This window comes from Mobula hypostoma, chromosome 2 (genome assembly GCF_963921235.1).
Source record: "Mobula hypostoma chromosome 2, sMobHyp1.1, whole genome shotgun sequence".
Classification (NCBI taxonomy): domain Eukaryota; kingdom Metazoa; phylum Chordata; class Chondrichthyes; order Myliobatiformes; family Myliobatidae; genus Mobula; species Mobula hypostoma.
Genome location: NC_086098.1, coordinates 107,774,157 through 107,792,621, shown reverse-complemented (window position 1 = coordinate 107,792,621; position 18,465 = coordinate 107,774,157). Strand labels below are relative to the sequence as shown.

The 18,465-nt window shown below is 41.9% G+C and overlaps 1 protein-coding gene across 1 annotated transcript in view; it reads left to right on the top strand.

Moving 5' to 3' along the window:
- ube3d (ubiquitin protein ligase E3D) overlaps positions 1 to 18,465 on the top strand; it is a 185,576-nt gene that overhangs the window by 153,759 nt on the left and 13,352 nt on the right. The window lies entirely within an intron of this gene.

The window sequence follows — 18,465 nt, the reverse complement described above, 5'->3', positions numbered from 1 at the left end:
AGAGATTAAATAACATATTAAACCCAGTACTGCTGAGGGATTGACATTCTCATTTTGCTTAAAAAGTAGTACATTCTCGACTGCAGTTAGCTGATTGCAACAATTGTGCTTTGCCATAGATAAGGGAAGGTTTTTGCCTCATTCACTTCAGGCCCTTATCATAATGAGAAAAGGCCACAAGGTTCATTCAGCCCATTCTGTCCAATGGACCATGCATAATTTCCAGTTGCAGAACTTCTCCCTGGTTTATTTAATCTTGAGGGGAAACACAAACATCATTTTCTACATAGATCATCAGAATTAAAAGATGAATTGATGGAGAATTTTGTTAATTCTCTAAATATACCAAGTATTTAAGGGAGCAAGAGGCTAACATTTCTACTGCTTAAAATAGAAACCTTGGAACAGAGAGTGTCATTTAATTCATAAGGCTATTTAGTCATATTTAAATCACGGCTCATCTCTTTCTCAATTCCTTCTTTGTTCCATGTCACTTAATATCCTTACTATGCCATTAAGATGTTTGATCTTTTCAAAGTTCAAATTATGTATACTACATACAACCTGAAGATTCACCTTCTTACAGGCTGCCACAAAACAAGAATCCCAAAGGAACCAATTTGTTACAAAAGCCATGAAACACCCAATGTGTAGAGAGGAAACAAAACAAATCATGCAAACAGTAAAAGGAAGCAAATAGCATTCAGAACAAAGGTGAGTCCACAGGCTCGAAGCCAGGCATCAGGCACTAACAGTCTTTTTAATAGAGAATTCAAGATTTCTAAATGGGCTATGGGAGAAAACAGGAGCAAACACACACAGTCACAGGGAAACAGCACCTGAGATCAGCACCAAACTCAGTCATGTAGTTGCAACACTGTGCAGCGCAAATAATGTCAGTGGTTGGTCTTTTGAATGTATTACATTAAGCTGGAATGTCTGATTTAGAACTTCCAAATTATTGAAAGAATTTCTTGGTTAATTAGTGTTCGATAATGTTGAAAATAATCTACATATGTTGCAAGTTTTGCATGGAGAAAGTGCTTACTTACGATTAACCAAAGGAAAATCTGGTTGAGTAACACACACAAAATGTTGGAGGAAGTCAGCAAGCCAGGCAGCTTCTATGCTGAGTTCCTCCAGCAGTTTGTGTGTGGTGCTTGGATTTCCAGCATTTTCAGATTTTCTCTTGTTTGTGATTGAAAATCTGGTTGTCCCAGGTTTAAAGGTGAACTCATGACCTCTCATTAACCTAAGCAGATTTAGTTTGGAGTCGAAAGAAATTTATGCCCAGACCTTTGAATTTCTGGTTTGACATATTTTTAGGTCAAATATGATGACAGAATATAGTATTAATGGCAAGACTCTTGGCAGTGTGGAGGATCAGAGGGATCTTGGGGTCCGAGTCCGTAGGACACTCAAAGCTGCTGTGCAGGTTGACTCTGATTAAGAAGGCATACAGTGCATTGGCCTTCATCAATCGTAGGATTGAGTTTAAGAGCTGAGAGGTAATGTTGCAGCTGTATAAGACCCTGATCAGACCCCACTGTGCTCAGTTCTGGTCTCCTTACTACAGGGAGGATGTGGAAACCATAGAAAGGGTGCAGAGAAGATTTACAAGGATGTTGCCTGGATTGGGGAGCATGCTCTATGAAAATAGGTTGAGTGAACTCGGCCTTTTCTCCTTGGAATGACGGAGCATGAGAGGTGACCTGATAAGGTGTATAAAGGCATTGATCATGTGGATAGTCAGAGGCTTTTTCCCAGGGCTGAAGTGACTAGCCTGAGAGGGCACAGGTTTAAAGGTGCTTGGAAGTAGGCACAGAGGAGATGTCAGGGGTAAGTTTTTACGTAAAGAGTGGTGAGAGTGTGGAATGGGCTGTGCAGGTGGAAACAATAGACTCTTGGATAGGTACATGGAGCTTAGGAAAATAGAGGGCTATGGGTAGCCCTGGGTAATTTCTAAGGCAAGGACATGTTCGGCAAAGCATCGTGGGCCAAAGGGCCTGTATTGTGCTGTAGGTTTTCTATGTTTCTAGTATACTGTATTGTGAAAGACTGGTCTGGCTTATCAGTCCAACTCTACGGAGTAATAATATCCCTGACTTTGCCTTGAGGAATAGGTTTACGTGTTTGCATTGGTGAGCATCTCTGTGAGTTATTGTCTGAATTATTGTCGGTGCACCCTGTAACATTCTAGGTATTCCGAGAGGCAGCTGGAACATAGCTACACAAGGAACTTTCCCCAGATGCAGTCAGCCTCTTTTTCCTGGCCAATGGACAGGATATACTGAGGATTACAAGGCTACCTTGTACTTCTCAAATTTAAGGAGTACCATTTTTTAAATTAATTCAACAAAAAATTGCTAATACAATAGAACTCAATTTTTTTTCTATGCAACACACACAAAATGCTGGAGGAACTCAGCAGCATCTATGGAAAGGAGTGCAGTCGACTTTTTGGCCTAGACCCTTTATCAGAAGCTTTTTCTATGCCTGCTGTAGTAAATAAGGGTTCTATTCAATGCATTAATTAAAATGATATATTTCCCCAAATTAGTGGCAAATAATTGTTATCTGTATAAATTTACACCATGAGGCAGTAACATTATTGTGTTTTCATATTGATGAAGGAGATGATTTTCAAGTCAGAAGCTCCACCTAGCATAAAGTAAGATGCTGACATTATACATGTTTTTGATCAGCTTTAGCCATTTGCCAAGGAGGGGAACCAATTTGATAGCTAGGAAAGAGAGTTTGTGGCTTGTATATGAAATCTCATATAAGCATCTGGGCATGTTCACAGTGTCACTTTACAATGAAAGCTCACGTCAGTATGTCCCACTTATTTCCAAGACGACTTCAATAATATATTAATGCTTTTGATTTCTCTAAGGATGCTGGACTTTGTCATAAATCAAGAAAAGGGCGTGCATCATCTGCCCTTCATTTTCACCCAGCTTTCAAGTAACCTTAGGCAGTGTGCGGCAGTGAGAAATGTAGTGCCCATGATCTGTGGCAAGTTGTTTGCCTTTTCTTCATTCAGTAGAATGAAAATGTAGATTGTGTATTTCTGGAGGACGCTGGGGTCAAACTTTGGAAGTCAATAAACATCATAATCACTGTTAGATTCAGTGCCATCAGCAGAACCTAATATTATTAAGAGCACTGGCATTTAAATTACTAATAAGATGACGAAGTGTTGTTAAGTTACATTCCAGTTTTTATTTCCTTTGGGCATTAACTGATTTACTTGTAGATGAAGAAAAATGCAACCGTTTCCCTTTACTTTTGGTTTTAAAAAGGTCACAGTTAATTCAAATATGTAGCAGTTGCAATTATAATCAGGTTAATAAGCTTGTCTAATTAATTGGCTTGCTCTGCACACATGGCTGTTCATGTTTAAATAATTCATCTTGGCAGTAAAGGATTTAGAAAAAAACATAGATTGTAATGTGATTGAGGGTAGAGGTTATAAATAATGGTGTTCTAAAGCTTATTAGAGTAACAATCACTGGCTAATGTCTATCCTGACAAAGCTGTAACATTCTGTTAAGTGCAAAAAGGGGAACAGTTCATCAAAGCTCACATGTTAGTAACCGTCTGGTGTTCTAGATGTGCAGTGCCTAGTTATTTGAGTTGTGTGAATACAGGTTATGATGACACCTAGTGATGATTGATTAATAATATTACTAAGTCAACTACTCATGCTTTTTTTTCCATTTTCCATAGTTCATAGAATCATGTCGTAATTAAGGACTGACAAAAATTCTTGAACAATTTTTATTAAGTTCATTCCTGGGTGAAGATTAATATTTATTACACATCCCTAATTACCTTCAAGAAGTGGTAAGCCACCTCCTTGAGCTGCAGCCCTGGGAGTAAGAAATGGAAAGTAAGAAGTTTCAGGAGTTTGTTCCCAACAACAGTGAAGAAATAGCAACATGTTTCCGAACTGGCTTGCTGTCATATGACATGGAGGTCAATATCTAGGAGGGGTCTCCTGCAGCCATTGCCCTTCCAGGTAATAGAGGGAAGTTAAGTCAAAGAAGCCTTAGTGAGATGGTGCTGAGCATTTTTAAATGGTGCATCCTGCTGCCATACTGCACTTATAGTGATTGTCTATTGCAGTAGGTGGGCTGCCAATTAAACTTCATGAGTGTTGCTGGAAATGGAGCCATTCAGGTAGGTGGAAAGTTTTCAGTGGTACTCCTGATCTGTGCCTTGCATATGGCATAATAGCTTTAAGGAGTCCGTGAGTGAGCCTTTTGCTGCAGAATATGCAGCCTCTGATCCACCCTTTTAGGTACAATATTTTCATTTTCTTTTTCATTCATGAGGATATCACTGATAAGGCTGGTATTTCTTGGCCACTACTAATGGCCCTTGAGATGGGAATAGTGAGCTGTTTTCTGAACTGCTGTGTCCTGGTGAAGTTACTCCTACAGTATAGTCAGTTTGCTCACTGTCATATATTGAGTGGATATGGCAGAACTTAAAACTTCACTTGGTCCATTGGTTGTGGGAGCATCTCGCTCTATCTGTAGAATGCTGCTTCTAATATATGTTAGAAAGGCAGCTTCAACATTTACACACAAAACGCAGGAGGAACTCAGCAGGTCAGACACAAGTATGGAAATGGGTAATCAATGTTTCTGGCTAAGACCCTTCCTCAGGACTGAGAAGGAAGAAAGAAGATGCCCGAGGGTTCAGCGTTTCCTTTGGCATGTCTTATTGAATCAGGATTGGTCTGTGGCTTGAAGTAATGGTAGAATAGCTCATGAGGTTGGAGATTGTGGTTGAATATTGATCTACTATGTTAATATCCAAAAACCCTTCTGGATGCCGAGCTTTTAGTTGTCGGATCTGTTCCGAATTCACCGCTTTTTTAATTTAAAGGTAGTGGGGGACGTATTATGAAAAAGGAGATTATGCGTGCTTAATGTAACCATGAATGGAATAGCTTTATGAAGGCAGATTGGTGTGAATGAGATCAGGCAGGGTTTTCCCTTGTACTAGCTTTATCACCACTTGCCTGGCATCTGTTCTCTCGGACTCTGGCCTGGATGAGTTGGGCCAGTAGGCCTGTTTCTGTACTCTATGACACAGTAGTGAGAATGCATCTGAGTCACTTGATGAAGGATGTTTCTGTATTCAGTGCCTCTGATGTTCAATCTGGAGAAATGCCATTATATCTGCTGAATTTTTTTCTTTCCTATTTTTATGACTTTGTGGCATTTGGGATCAATTTTCACTCCCAGGGAGAAAGCTTCCTAGATGTATAATATGCACGATCATCCCTTCAGTAATGTTTGGAATGAGTACATCCAGAGATGTCCAGTGGAAACAAAACAGAAATTGTGGGATGTATGTTGTAATGCTGAGAGTTTCATTTGTCTGGTGATATCAGTGGAGAAGATGAATGAGATATAGTTAATGTTTTAGAACTAATGAAAGGCCATGCACCTGCAATATCTGTCTCTCTCTGTGCCTCTCTGCCTGTCTGTATCCTTGTCTCTCTGCCTATGTCTGTCTCCCTGTCTCTCTCTCTCTCGCTCGCTCTCATATGATCAAGGAGTTTAAGATATTAACTGAAAGAAATGATAATCTGAATATGACAAACATGGAAATGAAAAGGTAGGTCAGACAGGGAAAAGGCAACACTGGCAGCAAAGAGAAAAGGTAGATCAAAATATTCTATATGCATATGAACAGGAAAGTGAATAGAAGAGTTGATCAGAGATCAAACAAACAAATCTACTCATGGAGCTGGAAGCCACTGTTGAGTACTGTTAACGGAAGAAGTTGAACAAGTCTTGGAAAAAGACTGCTGTTGAAATTTTGGATGGGCTCAAAATTCATAACGAGGAGGTCTTAGGAGGGCCAGTGGCACTTGAAGTGGATAAATTTACTTTTAGTAAGAGAGGAAATTGTGGAACCTTTGGCTGATCCATTCTGATACCATTAATATTTGTCCTTTTCAAACTGCTTTCACCATGCTATGATCTGCATCGTTTTCCACAGCCATTATAAACCTTATGAAATACTGGTGGTTGTTTCCTAGATGTTTCCCTAATTAATTCTTGCTTCAATTTCCTGACATATTCCAGAACCATGGCCAGAAACACACCGATCAAAAGTATTTTCCTGAACATTTTTCATAAAATCTTCCCCCTTTTTGTTCTTTACGTTATTGCATTCCCAGCCAATTTGTAGAAGCTTCCAGTGATCACTTTGGCTTTTGCACGTCTCCACAATTTACTTGCCTTGCAGATTTGTTCCTTAGTGTCCTTCCCATTTGTTAGTGGCCTATAAAATAGTCTTGACAATGTAGCTAAGGCTCTGTTGTTTTTTATTAATTCAGGTCTGTCCTTCATCGTTCTCGCTCATCCTCTCTCTCCAGCATGGCAATAATCTTTTTAACCAATGATGTCACTCCCCTCCTTCCTTCCCTTCCCTTCCCTTTCATTCTTGAACACCTTGTACCCAGGAATATTTGTTGTTTCACTTTTCTTAGCCAGATTCTTTGTATTTGCCATGAAGCCATAATCCCTTGTGGTCCATTCAGTTTTATTCTTACTGTTTCTGATAACACCTGATACAGCTGAATGCATTTGAACATCAACGTATTATGTGGGTCACCTATATCCTAGAATTTACCCTCAGTACGACCAATTTCTCTTTCTAAGGAACAGTTGTGAACTAAACGCTTTAAATAGTTCATAATGATCACTGTTGAAGTGTATTTTTGATGCAGATTTATTTAATTAGTTGAAATTTAAATTGCCAGATGCCATTGAAGAATTTTAACTCTCATCTGATCATGAGTTTGGACCTCTGGATTTCTGCACCAACAAATTTATAATCTGACTCGTCTGATTACATTTCAATCATGAACACTTAAATATCCATCAGGTCCAACAAATTATCAAATAAAGTCACTAACTGCCTCACCATCTCCCTTATCTTCATGTGACCCACCATTAACTCCCAAGTGCTGACCCCTTTCAACACCTGAAGGAAATTGAATTTTACCAGTTAACATACAAGAAGTTGCAGAGGTTGTTCATTGCTTTAAATAGTTATTCTGCACCATCTCATTTTCAGTGCTCAAATGTCAACGCAACTACTTCAAGAGCAGGACAGAGACTGATTGCTCCATTTATGAAGGTTAAGTTAGGAGTGTGTTCATGTAAGTTTAACTAGATGCACAACCTTAGCTCTCTCGTTGTCTCCACAGCACTTCTCCGTACAGGGGCAGCACGCTGTAAACACCAACAAATCCGTTTCCATCTGCATCACACAGTGTCAGCATCATTGCTGTGAATGGGTTGATGGAAATCCTATCAATCACTATTCCCATCACATCAAGATGAGAGGCTATTCAAGGAGAAGGCCCACCATTGCCTTTAAGAGCATCTAGGGAGACAAGACAGGGAATATAGAAGGGAAAAAGCTTTCTGTTGTTTGGCATCTGGATTACACATGGAGAGTAGCCACTTGACTGTGTTACTGAAAGGACTGTTTTCTGGAGAACAGTCAAAAATAGAGAAAATTTTAAGTGACAAGAAGTATGCTTTTGTCCTGAGTGTGAATGTCACTTTTTTTTTGGAAACTGCCTTGTGATACAAGGTTATTAGTTGTGTGAGCTAGCACATTCACCTCCAAATGAACCAAACTTTAACACAGCCATTCAAGGTGAAGAACAAAGAGGGCAGGTCTTGCAAAGGAAATGCCAGTATGCACAGTGGGGAGGAGGATCACTAAATGGCAATGAGGATGGGAGCCTAATCCTGATACCTAAATGTCCTATGTATTTATCACTGTGTACAAATGCAGTGTTCTGCTTCTGCAAAACAAGAAATTTCACATCATATTTCATGATAATAAACATTTTGATTTAAAATGAGACTCTGCTGACATCGGATAACCAGACTGGACGGCCTCAGAATCCACTGCTGGCTGCTTAGGTATCTTCCGAAGTTCACAGAGTGTGTCACACATTTTCTCTGGCATTTAGCTGCTGAGCTATCATTGCTTTGTCCCCTCAGTGATGACACGACTGGCATCATCCTGTTACCCATCACTATGGCAATGGTTATTTACACTGCATAGGCTGAGAACTTCGGAGAAGGTTGTATAGTCATGTCTATCTGAGAAGAGCCAACTATACATCAGACCAACACCTTCTCAGATGATCAGTGTATTTATTTTCAAGGCAGTCATAGCTGACTTTTAGCTACATCCTCGTATCTGGATCACTGTGGCCCTCAGCTTCGTTGCCATTGGATCTTTCTGAACAGTCGTAGGTTGTTCTCTGCTGCCATCTGTAATTTACTGTCATTGTATTTGCAGAGATATGATTTCAGTGAGGAAAAGGTGGCATCTCAGGCAGTGGGGTTTCCAAATTTTACTGGTTACAAGAGTGCAGGCACCTGGGAACTGCCCTGAAGTGTCCCCTCATTAATAACCTGGACATTTTTAATGAACAGAAACAATTTTCACTCCCTTGGTGTCTAGCTGATGGTGGTTCACCAGATTTTCTGCCTTGGTTCCTGGAGTACTCGTGATGTCTGTAGTTGTGGAGAATGAGCTGCAAGGCACTTGCGCTCTCCAGAGGGATTGCTCAAGGTAGGTGAATGGCACCCTCTGCTTCCCTGGCTGCTCACATTAAGTTGTTCTGCTATGACAGGTGCAGAATGACTCTTACCATGAGAACTACACAAGCACAGTAATCAATGCAGAAAGTGCCTTTGGTTTTCCAAGACGGAAATCCCAACTTCTGCCACCAGTCTGAATGTGCCCTGCAGCAGCCATGTTGATTGCCTTCACCACTGTACAACATTGGCATATAATTCAGCCATTGAGAGACAGCAGTGTTCTCTAGGATAGCAGAAGTCCTGTCCCTGAAACTTGCAGAAACAAAAGAATCCTGGTAAGGAAACAGTGGGTCCACTGTACACCAAATAGCTCATCTCCCAACAGAGTGTAGAGGAATGCAGAAGTTGCAAAGACATTTGAGAAGAACTTCTTTTAACAAACCTGCATGGTTAATTAACCGGACAAAGTGACCCTCTCCTTGGTGCAGTGAAAAAATCATAGATCGCTCAAACTCTAAAAGCCCTTGTGATACATTATAATTTCTCTCATCCTCCTCTGCATGTCCACCTGCAGATGCAAAAAACTAAACCTCTGATCCAAATACTGAAGGGGCTTGCTGCAGAATCTTTATTTGTTGACAAGCAGTAATCAGTGTAAAGGACATTTTCCACTATATCAAATCTACTTTGCTCAGATCAACTCTCCGCAGTTGGTTGAAATCTTGTTCCAACTCCTTAACTCTCAACTGAGACTCAGACATCCCACCCTGCAAAAACTCATTTCAGGGAGGTAGCACTATCAACTTGCGGGAGACTTCTGGGAGAGGTGGGATGTCTGCAATAGAGTAGCTCCTCAGCAGCTAGCCAGCTAGTTTAAATAACGTTAGCTATGCTAATGAACGAATGATACTTGTTAAACTCACCTCAACATGTCTTTTACAGTCTTAACCCACCATGGGCAATAGAAAAGTCACTGTTGCAAACAGTGCAGCGAGCAACACTGTCATTATTTTTGACCCTATTAGGCAGGGGTACACTTTAGTGTAGTCTGGAGTGACGTACATTTTATATTTTTTTGGAACACTCTGCCATGGCGTGCTCTCGCTCGCGCTCTCTCTCTAGTGGTTGCTTGCACGCTCTCAAGCGCTCTCGCTTGCTTTCTTGCTCGCTCGCTCCCGCCTTCTCGCTTTCTCGCTCTCTCGCTCGCGCGCACACTCTCATGGTCACTCTCACGCTCTCTCTTGCTTAATTTGCGGGCATCAGGGAGCCACTATTAATATGCGGGAGACTCCGGGACGTTCCGGGAGAGGTGGGATGTCTGGAGACTGCCCTCAGCATCAATCATATCTAGCATCATTGTAGCTAATGCAGTTGAGTGTGATGTACTTAACAAAAACTGGACCGGATTGACATTCTGTGGGTAGGGAGAATAATCTTATAAGCCCCTCAATTCCACTAATTTTCACCAATGAGAAATTGCTTGTGAAGCTCCAGCTGAGATTCGTTTTAAGCTCCTTGACTGTTTTAAGGGAGACAGTTGTTGATCAGCTGTAGCTACACAGACATTTTCACTCACTTCTCAACAGTTCAGCCCGATCAATGTAAGGTCATTCTTCTTTGCAACCTGTCTATTTCAACCACTCTTTAAACAGTTTGGCTCCTAAAGAAGGGGACACAATGAAGCAAATTGTCCATCTTATGGGGCCATCCATAGTGGTGCCCATGATAACTAATGTAAACAGCAAGTAGGGGAGAAAAGTCAAGCAACACACACAAAATGCCGGAGTAACTCAGCAGGCCAGGAGGCATCTATGGAAAAGAGTAAACAGTCGATGTTTTGGGCTGAGACCCTTCATCATCCATGGATGCTGCCTGGCCAGCTGCGTTTCCTCTGTCACCTTGTGTGTGTTGCTTGGATTTCCAGCATTTGCAGATTTTTTTGTGGTAGGAATCAACCTCACTTTCTGTTAGTGTGCAGTCATTACCTGAACAACATGGTGTCATGTCTCCATGCTTCACAGTCGTGAGGTGAAGCTGTAATCTCTCAGAGGAAGCATCACTTCAATCAGGACAAAGCAGGAGCACATTCATATGGATATTATATTAGCAATCTTCATGAGTAATTCCAGTCTTCGCAATGAAGAGTGTTAATTACTTGCCCAAGAAATACAATGCATTTTGTATATCAGCAGCACTAGTGTGTGCCAAAACTTTCTAAACATCCTGGTTGCCCTTATAGGTTTGGAAGTTCTATATCACCATGTCCTCAGCATAACTACAGTCTGGAAGTGTTTGTAGTTCCCAGAGAGCAAGTCATGGTCTGCTGGCTCAGGACTGTTTCCTCCAAATTGATGGAGATAGAATTTTCCATATCCCTCTTTTCCCTGCTTTAGGTGAGGCAGGCCTGACAAATTCTCATCACCTGACTCTGCACCTCTATCAATCATCAAAAAAGCATCAAAATGATGTTCCTCTTTCTGACTACTCCAAGCAGTAATGATAGGTAGAATCCCCTCCTGCAAAACCTGGCCCCAGATTTCTTGTGCCACTTTTAGACTATTATTCATTGATTCATCTGCCTTTGATATATGCCCAACTAACCTAACCTCTTGGTGCTGCTGTTTGAAAGAGACAGTGTATGTGCTTGTAGCTTCATGTCTTCTCTGCTCATTTGTCTAAAGATGCAGGATTCTTCAAGGAGTTTCTGGCCAATTTTGCAGCTGTTTTGGTAGGTGATCTAATCATTAAACCCAATGCCCATTCCATGCACCAAATATTGATAGAACCCAGTCTAAGAGTGCATGTCCTTGTTTTTTTTTGCTTTAACTGCCTTCTGTATGTGGATTAATGTTTCCTTGATATTAATATTAAGACACGAGAACCTTTGATATGCCTATGTAGGAAGACCCTCAAGTTTTCTTAATATTCACTGTCCTTAGCCAGGGGACCCTTGCCTTGTTTTTTGCTAAGCTCAGCTTTCACACAGCAGCTGACTGTTCTAAACATCAAAATGTGATTTTTGAATAAGGTAGACTTATGACTATTGTGTTTTGTTTAGCTGCTGGTTGTAAATGAGAGCCAGTCTTCAGTTCTCAATATGAATGACAAGCAGTAATCAGTTTGAAGTTGAAACAAAGTACTGTGTCTATAGAGCAGCTTTGCAAACAAGCATTGTCTGTAGAACAGGACACCAGTCACAGCACCTGGTCTACAGCTGACGAGGTGCATTGTGAGACAATGGGTTATTTAATTTGGTTTGTTTCAAAACATAGAGCACTGGCTAAGTTGTTTAGTTCAAGGAAACTTGCAGACTAGACTGATATGATTTAACATATTAAATAGTTGATTTATTAGTAAGTTGAAAAAATTGTATACTAATGGAGTCAGCTTTATAGCGTTAATTTTGTGTACCTGAGAACTCTGTCTCCAGATGCTCTTAGATTGTTTGTGTTAAAAGGTAACTGAAAAAATACTACATGTGTAAAGTCACCGAAATAACAGAAAGACAGTATAGATGTAGAGAGTAGTTCAAGCTTTTTCGGCAAGGGATAAGGAACAGCAAGAAGCATGACAGAAACACAGGGTGAACTAGAATCCATTCCTCTGCATTTGATTCCTGTGTCGTGCGACTGGTTCATCTGCAGCTCAAGGATATGTTCTCTTAGTTTACGGGAATTGTGTCTGTAGTTTGGAAATAATTTAGTGTTTTAGAAATTAATTGTGAAATAGAAGATCTTTTATAAGATAGAAATCCTCTGATTTTTAAATGTGTTCAAAGATTGTTGGTTGTTTTTAAGTGTGTGTCGCAGAAAATAAATGAACTACACTTAAATTACTTTGGAGTATCTGCTCCTTGGTGGGGTGGGCAGGGGGTACCCACCACACAAATAGTGGGATTTGCAACTGAACTTGTCAAGGAGAATAAACAGGAAAGTCAGAATCAGGTTTATCATCACTGGCATGTGTCGTGAAATCCGTTAACTTAGCAGCAGCAGTTCAATGCAATACATAATGTAGAAGAAAAAGAATAATAAATAAATAAATTACAGTATGTATATTGAATGGATTAAAAATCATGCAAAAAAAACAGAAATAATATAAATTGAAAAAATGAGGTAGTATCCAAGGGTCCAGGATCCATTTAGGAATCGGATGGTAGAAGGGAAGAAGCTGTTCCTGAATTGCTGAGTGTGTGCCTTCAGGCTTCTGTACCGCCTACCTGATGGTAAAAGTAAGAAAAGGGTATGACCTGGGTGCTAGAGGTCCTTAATAATGATTGCTGCCTTTCTGAAACACCGTTCCTTGAAGATGTCCTGGATACTTTGTAGGCTAGTACCCAAGAAGGAGCCGACTAAATTTACAACCCTCTGCAGCTTCTTTCGGTCCTGTGCAGTAGCACCCCTCCCCCATACCAGACAGTGATGCAGCCTGTCAAAATGCTCTCCACAGTACATCTATAGAATTTTTTGAGTGTATTTGTTGATATACTAAATCTCTTCAGACTCCTAATGAAGTATAGTTGCTGTCTTGCCTTCTTTATAACTGCATCGATATGTTGGGACCAGGTTAGAACCTCAGAGATCTTGACACCCAGGAACTTAAAGCTGCTCACTCTCTCCACTTCTGACCCCTCTATGAAGATTGGTGTGTTCCTTCGTCTTACCCTTCCTGAAGTCCACAGTCAGCTCTTTTGTCTTACTGATGTTGATTGCCAGGTTGTTGTTGAGACACCATTCCACTAGTTGGCATATCTTGCTCCCGTACGCCCTCTCGTCACCATCTGAGATTCTACCAACAATGGTTATATCATCAGCAAATTTATAGATGGTATTTGTGCTATGCCTAGCCACACAGTCATATTTATATAGAGAGTAGAGCAGTGGGCTAAGCACACACCTCTGAGGTGCACCAGTGTTGATCGTCAGTGAGGAGGATATGTTATCACCAATCCGCATAGATTGTGGTCTTCCGGTTAGGAAGTCAAGGATCCAATTGCAGAGGGATCAGGATTGTGGGAATGATGGTATTAAATGCTGAGCTATAGTCGATGAACAGCATCCTGACATAGGTGTTTGTGTTGTCCGTGTGGTCTAAAGCCATGTGGAGAGCCATTGAGATTGCCTCTGCCATTGACCTATTGTGGTGATAGGCAAACTGCAATGGGTCCAGGTCCTTGCTGAGGTAGGAGTTTAATCTAGTCGTGACCAGCCTCTCAAAGCATTTCATCTCTGTCGATGTGAGTGCTACCAAGTGATAGTCATTAAAGCAGCTCACATTATTCCTCTTAGGCACTGGTATAATTGTTGCCTTTTTGAAGCAAGTCGGAACTTCTGCCTGTAGCAGTGAGAGGTCGAAAATGTCCTTGAATACTCTTGCCAGTTGGTTGGCACAGGTTTTCAGAGCCTTACCAGGTACTCCATTGGAACCTTCCGCCTTGCGAGGGTTCACTCTCTTTAAAGACAGCCTAACCTCAGCCTCTGAGACTTAGATCACGGGGTATTCAAGTGTAGCAGGGACCTTCACAGCTGTAGTTATATTCTGCCTTTCAAAGCAGGCATAGAAGGCATTGAGTTCATCTGGTAGTGCCATTCATTCTACTAGGTTTCGCTTTGTAGGAAGTGATGTCTTGCAAACCCTGCCAGAATTGTCGTACATCCAATGTTGCCTCCAACCTTGTTTGAAATTATCTCTTCACTCTTGAAATAGTCCTCTGCAAATCATACCTGGTTTTCTGGTACAGGCCTGGGTTGCCAGACTTAAATGCCACAGATCCAGCCTTCAGCAGACGACGTACCTCCTGGTTCATCCATGGCTTTTGTTTTGGGAATGTACAGTAAGTCTTCATAAGCACACAGTCATCCACGTTCGAAGATGAATCCCTGAATACCGTCCAGTCCACCAATTCAAAGCAGTCCTGTAGGTGCTCCTGAGCTTTCCTTGTCCATACCTTCTTGGTCCTCAGTACTGGTGCTGCAGTCTTCAGTCTCTGCCTATATTCAGGGAGTACAAGTACAGCCAGGTGATCAGACTTCCCAAAGTGAAGGCGTGGAATAGCATGGTAGGCATCCTTGATCGTGGTGTAACAATTGTCCAGTGTATTGTTTCCTCTGGTATTGTAAGTGATTTGTTGATGGTAACTGCTGAGTGATTTTTTTCAGACTGTCAAGTGACCTAGTCTTTGAAGATTGGGTAGTTACAGTATAACCTCCCATTACTGAGGGTAGTTCTTTATGTTGGATAGGACTTAAGGTCTTCATTTGAGTTTAAAATTTCAGTTAGTAAACCAAAGGCTCCACCTCATCTTGGTGCAGTGAGTTTCTCAAATGTATGAATATCAGACAGAATTGTAATAATTGCCCTGGCACTATGTTCAGAGGGTCAACCTCTGTTGCTGCCTCCCCCCATTTGCTCCTTCTCCTTGTCCCCTCCCTCCTTTTCTATTTCTTGTACCTTCTTGCCACATAGCATATTGATGGGCTCACAGAGTGCATCACTGATTACATCAACTTCTGTGTGGACTGCAATGTTCCGACAAGAACTGTCCTTTGTTATTCAAATAACAAGCCATGGGTGACAAAGGACATTAAGGACATCCTGAACGCTAAAAAGAGGGCGTTTAGAGATGGAAATAGGGAGGAGCTAAGGGCAATACAGAGTGACCTGAAAGCCAGGATCAGGGAGGCTAAAGACAGGTACAGGAGGAAGCTTGAGTGGAAACTCCAGCAGAACAACATGAGAGAGGTCTGGAGGGGGATGAGGACCATCACTGGGTTCCGGCAAACTAGCAACAGAGGAGCTGAGGGCAGTGTGGACAGGGCCAATGAACTTAACCTGTTCTTTAACAGATTTGACATTGTGACCCCTGCCCATCCCCCACATGAGCCATCTGTTGTCGGCCCCCAATCAACACATGGTCCACTCTCCCCTCCTACCCCTCCTCACAGTCCCCCACCCTGCTCTCATGACTATACCCCTTCCCCACATGAAACCACCACGGTGGGCTTCACGGCTGAACAGGTGAGAAGACAGCTGAAACGTCTCAACCCAAGCAAGGCCGCAGGACCGGATGGTGTCAGTACCAGGGTGCTCAAAGCCTGTGCCCCTCAGCTATGTGGAGTACTTCGCCATGTATTCAACCTGAGCCTGAGGTTCCGGAGGGTTCCTGTACTGTGGAAGACGTCCTGACTCGTCCCTGTGCCGAAGATGCCGCGCCCCAGCGGCCTCAATGACTACAGACCGGTGGCATTGACCTCCCACATCATGAAGACCCTGGAGAGACTTGTTCTGGAGCTGCTCCGGCCTATGGTCAGGCCACACTTAGATCCCCTCCAGTTCGCCTACCAGCCCCGACTAGGAGTTGAGGATGCCATCGTCTACCTGCTGAACCGAGTCTACGCCCACCTGGACAAGCCAGCGAGCACTGTGAGGGTCATGTTTTTTGACTTCTTCAGTGCGTTCAACACCATCCGCCCTGCTCTGCTGGGGGAGAAGCTGACAGCGATGCAGGTGGATGCTTTCCTGGTGACATGGATTCTTGATTACCTGACTGGCAGACCACAGTACATGTGCTTGCAACACTGTGTGTCCAACAGAGTGATCAGCAACACTGGGGCTCCACAGGGAACCGTCTTGTCTCCCTTTCTCTTCACCATTTACACCTCGGACTTCAACTACTGCACAGAGTCTTGTCATCTTCAGAAGTTTTCGGATGACTCTGCCATAGTTGGATGCATCAGCAAGGGAGATGAGGTTGAGTACAGGGCTACTGTCGGAAACTTTGTCACAAGGTGTGAGCAGAATTATCTGCAGCTTAATGTGAAAAAGACTAAGGAGCTGGTGGTAGACCTGAGGAGAGCTAAGGTACCGGTGACCCCTGTTTCCATCCAGGGGGTCAGTGTGGACATGGTGGAGGATTACAAATACCTGGGGATACGAATTGACAATAAACTGGACTGGTCAAAGGACACTGAGGCTGTCTACAAGAAGGGTCAGAGCCATCTCTATTTCCTGAGGAGACTGAGGTCCTTTAACATCTGCCGGACGATGCTGAGGATGTTCTATGAGTCTGTGGTGGCCAGTGCTATCATGTTTACTGTTGTGTGCTGGGGCATCAGGCTGAGGGTGGCAGACACCAACAGAATCAACAAACTTATTCGTAAGGCCAGTGATGTTGTGGGGATGGAACTGGACTCTCTGACGGTGGTGTCTGAAAAGAGGATGCTGTCCAAGTTGCATGCCATCTTGGTCAATGTCTCCCATCCACTACATAATGTACTGGGTGGGCACAGCAGTACATTCAGCCAGAGACTCATTCCATGGAGTTGCAACACAGAGCGTCATAGGAAGTCATTCCTGCCTGTGGCCATCAAACTTTACAACTCCTCCCTTGGAGGGTCAGACACCTTGTGCTGATAGGCTGGTCCTGGACTTATTTCATAATTTACTGGCATAATTTACATATTACTATTTAACTATTTATGGTTCTATCACTATTTATTATTTATGGTGCAACTGTAACGAAAACCAATTTCCCCCTGGGATCAATAAAGTATGACTGTATGACATAGTAAGTTTGTCAATGACAATTGAGTAGGTGGTGTGAGAGACAATGAATTAGCTGGATAGGTGGACTGAGGAATGGCAAATAGAATTTAATTTGGATAAGGATCCTGAAGAAGAGTCTCAGCCCGAAACATTGACTATTCACTGTTTTGCATAGATGCTACCTGGCCTGCTGAGTTCCTCCAGCATTTTAATGTGTCGCTTTGGATTTCTGGCATCTGCAGATTTTCTTGTGTTTTTACCTAAGCCCTTTTCTGTTTAGCTTGAAGTAACATTCCTCATCTCTCTGTGAACTGCATCCTAAATTTTATATTTCTATATATAGACACTTATTTAACTTGTCGCCTTGAATAGGGAAAACAGAAACAGTTTGCTGTTAATACAGAATGAATTTTATCCTCATTACCTGAATGAATTTTTGAGTGAACTAATCATTTAACATTTTACTCTTGATTCCATTAATGACGCCTTGCAGGATAAGGGAGAGAAGGCTAGCGATTCTACTGCAGAAAGCAGTGCCAAAACCTATGTCAGCTGACTTCCATATGCCTACATATTTTCATTAAGGCCATTGGTCAGTCAGTGGAAAAAAGAATATTGGATAATTGTTCTCTTGTTCAGTGCTGAAGCTGCTTATAGTTCTTTGAGTGGGCATTAATCGCAAATGAAAAGCAAACTTCTATGCAGTCTGTCTGTCCAAGATGAGACTCTGGCTTTGCATGCTTGGCCATCAGTGCTAGTTCATTATCTATATACCACCATAATAGGAACTCTGAAGGACAAGTTTTACAAGTCTAGTTAATGTCAAAGATGACATTGTTCATATATGGTTTATTTTGAAGTGATTCTAAAATGAAAATAGTTACTCCACTCCCCCCCGCCCCGCCCCGAGTGACATGCCGCCCCTTTGTGTACACGAGATTCTGCAAATGCTGGAAATCCAAAGCAACACACACTGCTGAGTTCTTTCAGCATTTCTGTGCATTGAGCTTTCATGCTTTCATGCAGCAAAATATGATGCATCATGTGTAGTGTATTTAATATTTAAGTAATATTGTAAGTACATTGTTTAAGCATTCTTTATTTACATAATTCATAATGGACTATATGTACGAAGTGGGTGAATGGCATACCTCATTATGCCACCATATCATATGTGAGTGTTTCACCAAAAAACTAAAAGTAGCCAAGTACCTTGGCTCATGTGTTTTTCTTTCGATAAGTTTCTGGAGTTACAAAACATAACGGTGATGAAGAAGTCCTTAAAATGAACGTGAGATGACTACTTACCAATTGAAGCGCA